The sequence below is a fragment of the Cavia porcellus genome, unplaced genomic scaffold (genome assembly GCF_034190915.1).
Source record: "Cavia porcellus strain 051 isolate PalLab524CR breed Dunkin Hartley unplaced genomic scaffold, mCavPor4.1 scaffold_33, whole genome shotgun sequence".
NCBI classification, from domain to species: domain Eukaryota; kingdom Metazoa; phylum Chordata; class Mammalia; order Rodentia; family Caviidae; genus Cavia; species Cavia porcellus.
This window is the reverse complement of record NW_026947516.1, coordinates 24390762-24397525: the sequence shown is the minus strand read 5'-3', so window position 1 is coordinate 24397525 and position 6764 is coordinate 24390762.

The following is a 6764-nucleotide window of genomic DNA, read 5'->3' as shown; positions in this document are numbered from 1 at the left end:
CATTTTCTTTTTCCATTCATCTTTTTTGTGGCTATATGGGCTATTTCCAAAATTTACTAATTATGCATTGTGCTTCTATAAACATAGGTATGTATATATCACTGTAACATGATGTCTAACTTTTTTGGTAAGATAGCTAGAAGGGGAAGAGCTAAATCAAAAGAATGCATAGTTTGTTTTTTTCAGGAATTTTGTTTCACTCTACACATTTGTCCCTCTCCACAGTGAAATTAAGACATTGAATAATATATGGTCATGTGAAACAGCTCATTTTCTGAGTTAATTCAGGAATTTCATGTAATAACTCTGGCCTACATTTCTTCATTCTTAGATGATAACGATACACATCTTGTGGACCTGTAGGCAATATGGTTGTAAACATTTAGCACAGTGTCAATTAGGAGATTATTGGAAATTGTCGAGGAAAGATATGGAGTTTGTTTTAATTAGATTAGTAGCAGTGTAGAAGGGCAGAAGTGGGCAGAGATAAATTTTTGTAGATTGTGATGATGGTACTTGGTTCATGTTGTAAAACCTTACATAATTTGGTCTAAATCCTAGCTTTACCACTTGTAACTATGTGCAACTGAATTAAAAGCTTTAAATTGCAAATTTAAAGATGAAAAGTGTAATTGTTATAAAGATTAAGCAAAAGAATGTAAAGTTCTTAGTGCAGAACTCATCTAGCAGAAAAATATTCAGCAAATTTTGGCTACTGTTAGCAATAATAGCATTAGCATTATAACTGGTAATAATATTGATACTTGATTCAGAAGTGAAGGAGGGAAAGAGGTTCTGAATGAATTTTAGAGCTTTTACATTGGGATGAAAAGAGATTGCATTTACTGAAATTCAGGCAACTTGTGACACTTTTTTAATGGGAAAAGTGTCAAACCATGTCTTTCTATTTTCCTTGTACAAAAAGCTATAGTCTCTTCAACATCCTAGTAGCATTTTCTCCACAAACTTCCATTTTTTCTTTCCCCATTTAAAGTATTGTATCCTTAAGTGAAAAAGGTATTATGAAAAGTAAAATGGTACGCTGGAGTTTAATTCAGTTCTAGAGTGGTTAGAAAGCACGCATGAAACCGTGGGTTCAATACCCAGTCCCACCACGCAAACACACACACACACACACACACACACACACACACACACACACACACACAGGGAAAGAGAGAGAGAGAGAGAGAGAGAGAGAGAGAGAGAGAGAGAGAGAGAGAGAGAGAGAGAGAGAGAAGATCATGCATCCTGTATTTTATTACACCTTGGTTATTGATGCAATTTAAAATTTCATTTCTCTAGAAAGTATTTCACACTCTTGCATTCTGCCACAATAAGATCCTACATTTCTAATATGGATCTATTAACTTCTAACTGACATAAATTAAGAATTCATGTTGAAGAAGAGTGTAAAGGTCTGGATACTTGTGATTCCTCATGGTAAGCAGAGAAAAAGATATTTCTAGATCAAAGAATATATAACACTTGTTCAAATTTGACACTAGGATCAAGTGTGTGAGACTTCTTGGACTAGAATGCTTGATGTCCTTTATTTTAATAAGGTATAAAATAAGTATATTTAAATTAAGATTAAGGAATTTTCTAAGACTCTCCCCAGAAGATTGCAGTGTAAACATATATAAATAACTCACATGTCATGATTAGCCAGTAATAAGCTTTATTGAAATACTATTCACCAATAAATTGATTGATTTGTTCAAAATTTAATAATTTACCATGTGCCAGAAATCCCAGAAATGTCAATGAGCCAAGGGTTTGTTTTTCAAATTGTATGTCCTCTCTGGCTGTCATATTATTGCAGACAATAATCAGTGGAGGCACTGAGTTTAAATATCTACTCCTAACCTCCCCTAGATACTGTTTAACATATGACCTAGTAAGGACAATAGAAAGATTTAATTATAACTGACAACGTCTGCACTATGGAATGAGAATGTGACAGCCCATGAAATACTGATTTTAACAGAGTATGTGTGAGTATAATAACCACAGGATTGCACCAAAGTATATTACAAACTATGGGTAGCATGTCTTTTGGATCTGATATTCCCTTTAACATGCACTATGCTCTCACTGAAATTCTCAATGAAGTAGTTGAAAAGAAATGTGTGTGAGCTGATATTGTATAGACTCTCTTCTCTTTTTCCACAGTGGATATTTTTCTGAAGTATTCTGTATCATTGTAGTACTAACTGAAAAAAGTTCTAAAAATTCAAATCCAATTTTTCTTACAGCTTTTGAATTCGAAGTGTCAACTGATTCTCTATATTTCTAGTAGTTGTATCTCTGTGTTTCCTGATGCACAATTCCTTGCTTCATTGATGAATCTTTCCTTGTATCTCTGACAGAATACTTATTGCTTGTTACCCTATTTCTTTCATTTCTTTATTTTGTATCTGTTGTTTGTTCTGTTTTAGCACTTTACATGTTCTCATCTGGGCAATCGTAGGTGGAAGGGTTATGTCCTGCCCTCAATTTGACAAAAATAAAACAGCCTGCAGGTTGAATAATACATTTTTAAAAAGTCTTTCCTTGCCTATTTATTTCTCACTCTTCGCACCAAATCTCATCTTCCAGGGCACCTCCTGTGAAGAACCAAGGTCCTTTTACTTTTGTCCTACTTTCTCACTGACACATATTAAGATACATTAACTTGTCTCTGAATATTGTGATGTTTCTCTAAGTTTTTCTTTTGGAATCTATTTTGAGTAGCCATGCACTGTTCCTAGAAACTTTTTTAGAGAAAAAAAGCAAGACAGAAAAAAAGGGTAGAAATAATACAGAATTTCAAAAAAAGCAGTAAGAAATCACTAGTTGATAAATACCATATTGTTATCTTAGAAGAAGTTGCTCAAGTCACAAAATCAAAGCATAAGAAGTGGATAAACATGACAATACAAGCCATTGCGTTAGATGAACTAGCAAAAACTTAGTAGTATAGTTATCTATCTTTGAACTTAAACATACATGCAGTTACATCCGTTAGAGCACTTTCTTTCCCTTTCATTATCTTCTCTCCTTATAATACAGATGTTTTCTTTTGTTAACCCCTTTAAACTATTTTTTGATCATTGTTCAAGATAGCTGGTAGCTTTGCACAGAAGTTACTCATGTAACCCTAAATTACTTCTGTAACCCTGAGAATAAATGGCAAGTCTTTCAATTCTGGGATTTCTCAACTGCTCATATAATTGGGCAGTATATTTGATGTCATGGTAGATGCAGTAAACACAAGTGATCTAGATTAAAATATCTCTTTTTTTTGTAAAGGAATACATTATCTAACTTATCACTTATATTAGATAAAATTCTGCATATTGAATTGACTTAGAATTGATTCTTCCATGTCAAAAGCAAGTTGATTTGTATTAATTAGAAATTAAACTAAAGTATATATCTGGCCCAGATGTTTAATAGTGTTCAATTTGAGTAGTTTAATAGCCAAAGATTCTACTTAAGCAAAATTTTATTTTGAAAATTTTCTTAATTCATTTACCTAAATCAGATTTGCAATTCCCAAAATTTACTCTACACAATTCTAGTTGAAATCTTTTTTTTTTTTTTTAACTTTTTTATCGGTACCAGGGATCGAACTCATGATCGCCTGCTTGCAAGGCAGGTGCTTATGCCGCTGAGCTAAATCCCCAGCCCTCTGCACAATTCTACCAAAATTATACTCCAAATTCAAATCTGAATAAATTGAATCCTGTTTAAATTACTTGATGTATTTCCTACATATTCAGGGCAAAGATCAAAATCCTTTAATATAGGCCCCAGAGACTCCCAAGATATGGCTGTGGCCTGCATCTACAGTATCATGTTTTGCCATTCTTCCAACTCACACTTAAAGCCCAGACATATTATTATTCTATTAATATCCTTGTCTTTCTTTGTCCCATTGACTTGTTAAGCATCTTTTTGCATCACAACACTGTAACTTGATTAGCTAAAATATATTTAAATAATAAACTTGGTATACATTAGTAAGTGTTCTCAAATACTTTAATCCTAGAGAAAATCAAGAATCTCATTGATTGTAGGATTTTTCTTTCCATGACCACCAAATGCTCAACCTGTAGTCTATTATTTATATTCCAAATAGTAGGCACCGTCATCATTCTTGGAAAGATTGCTCCTGAGATCAGATTATAGGAATGGGATCAATCTTCTTTTACTAATATCAAGCTTAGTGACTGCCTCACAAATCAATCATGTCATGAAATTCATGTCTCAAGTTTTTCAAAAATATAAACAATTACAACAAAATTAGGATTTTGAAATAAAAGCATTCTGTGTTCCCCACTGCTTACCTCTACCTTCAGCTGAAAAAATATAATCAGTAAGATTTCTTGAGTAACTACATTCAAAATGTCTGTTATCCCGTATCCAGAAGGGTTTTCCTTCCTCTCTTCCTTGTTTAAATGTTGCCAAGGTTCAACATGAAAATTCACAATTTCTTCAGCAATAACCTATCTAGATTTTACAAATGCATTTCAATTCTACTCAGCAGTACTCCACCTTTGACACTGTATTTTCTTTTAAATTGCAATATGCTTTTGTTGTCACCTCATCATTTTTTCACTCCCACTAAGAAATGTACTATTTTCCTCCTTGTCAAACTTTTTTGTGAATTTCCATTGCTAATTTTGCACTTGTTGGATGAAAGTTCAAATAGAAATGTGGAAGAGAGATTCAGAGCAGAGATCAGAGAAAGAACTTGATGTCTAAGTTATTCCTTTCTTTCAAGCCAGAGTGACAAAAAAGTATCATTCATCCAGAAACAACATCACTTGGGATCAGAAAGAACAACTTCTTTCACTGAGGCTAGAGAATATTTTTAGATACAACTGATCTATTTAGAATCTCAAGGTACCCAGTGTTTCCCAGATTTTTATTCACCAGAAAAGATTCAGAAAGACTTTCATTTCTTGGAAAATACACATGATTTAGCTTTGCTCTTTTATTTGTGTTGGATGACTGGATGTCATGGTTTATGTCTGTGGCCCCCAGGCCTCATGAGTTTGCATTGTTCATTTGTGATGGTTCATTGTATAGTGCTTGGCTTGATGGTGTCAGTGCCCCACCCACATAGGGGTGGAGCCAGGATGTGATGTAATGGCAGGAAGAAGGTGTGTCTGGCTCTTTGCCGGTTCCTGTTTGCTGTTTGCAGCCGCCATGAAAGGCAGCCCAGCCATCCCCGCCTGCCTGGCAGCCAACTGAGTATAGACTGAAACCTTCAAAAACTGTAAGAAACCTTTCCTTTCCCAACTTGGGCATCAGGTATTTTGTCTTAGCAATGAGCATAAAGTAACTAAGACGCTGGAAATCCCTAATAACTGAAATCCTAAGAGCCTGGGTGGTCTAGTGATTAAAATACAAATTCTGGTTTAACTTCCAACCCCACAATTTCCTAGTTCTTAGTAGACAAGTCATTTACTCTCTCCATGCCTCAGTTTTCTCAATTGTAAAATAGGAAAGACGGCTCACAATATATTAATTTATGATAAAATTTAAAATAGTTAAAATAAGTTGAGGTGCTTAGAAGAGTGGCTAAAATAGTACCATGTAAATACATGAGAATATTAATGTGGTTAACAGATTGACTATTTTATTGCCCCCACATAAAAATTGAGAAGTCTTTTTTTTTATTCCAGGCCTTTAAAAATGATGTTATTTTTTTCTTTCTAATAGTTGAATATAAATAAACTTACAATCCAATTTTAATCTCTGGCAGAAAGTTGTAATGCAGTCAGTGTAGGACCTATATTTGTGCTGTCCATGAGGGTAATTGCTAGCCAAATGCAGCAACTTAAATTGAAATTCGCTAACTTTAGAATGTTTCTTAGTTGTGCTTGTCACACTAGCCACATTTTAAATTTAGAGCTGTCCCACAGACAGTTAAGAAATCAAGGGTATTTGTCTACAAACTCCTGCCCCTGAATCCCTGATAGTAATTATTGAGGCATTATCCTCACTGCTACATGAGTTACATGCGGTAAGGGGTTAGTGCACCACACAGTGCAGATACCGGACGTTTCCATCATCACAGAAATTTATTTTGGACCAGTCTAGCAAGTAAAACTGGATACTTTGTGTTTGCATTCTTTCCTCCCAAATAACAAAGTGTACACCTTATTTTATCTAGCTTATCATAAAAATCTGTCTGGTAAGGAGCATCTTTAGCCTACTTTCCTCCTCAGCAATTTTGCTTTTCAATTCATAGTGTATTAGTCACCTAGGAATTACTCACATACTAAAGAAGTAAGGTTGTCGAATATAACCAAAGCTTCTCTTTGAACTGGACTCTCTTAACCTCTGTCCTAGGCAAGGAAAGAATTAGAAGATCTTTCTTAGCTGGGCGTGGTGGCTCACGCCTGTAATCCCAGCACTCGGAGGCTGAGGTAGGAGGATCCTGGCCAGTTCGAGACCAGCCTGGGCTACCAAGTGAGCTCAAGGCCAGCCTGAACTGCATAGCGAGACCCTGTCTCAAAAAAAAAAAAAAAATCTTTCTTAATATAGTTTAGATAATCAGGTGGTTAGAGCTTTATTTTCTTTGAAAATGCATAATTATATAAATATTTGAATTATTTTTTCCATTGTACAAAGGGCGATTTTTAAAAATTCAGAATATTTAAAATTTTAACTATCTTACTTACTCACATGAAAAGTATTCTGTTCCAGTAACTATAGAATTGTATAGAATTTTACTTATAGAAATTTCTTTTTCTGCCCTGGGGTTA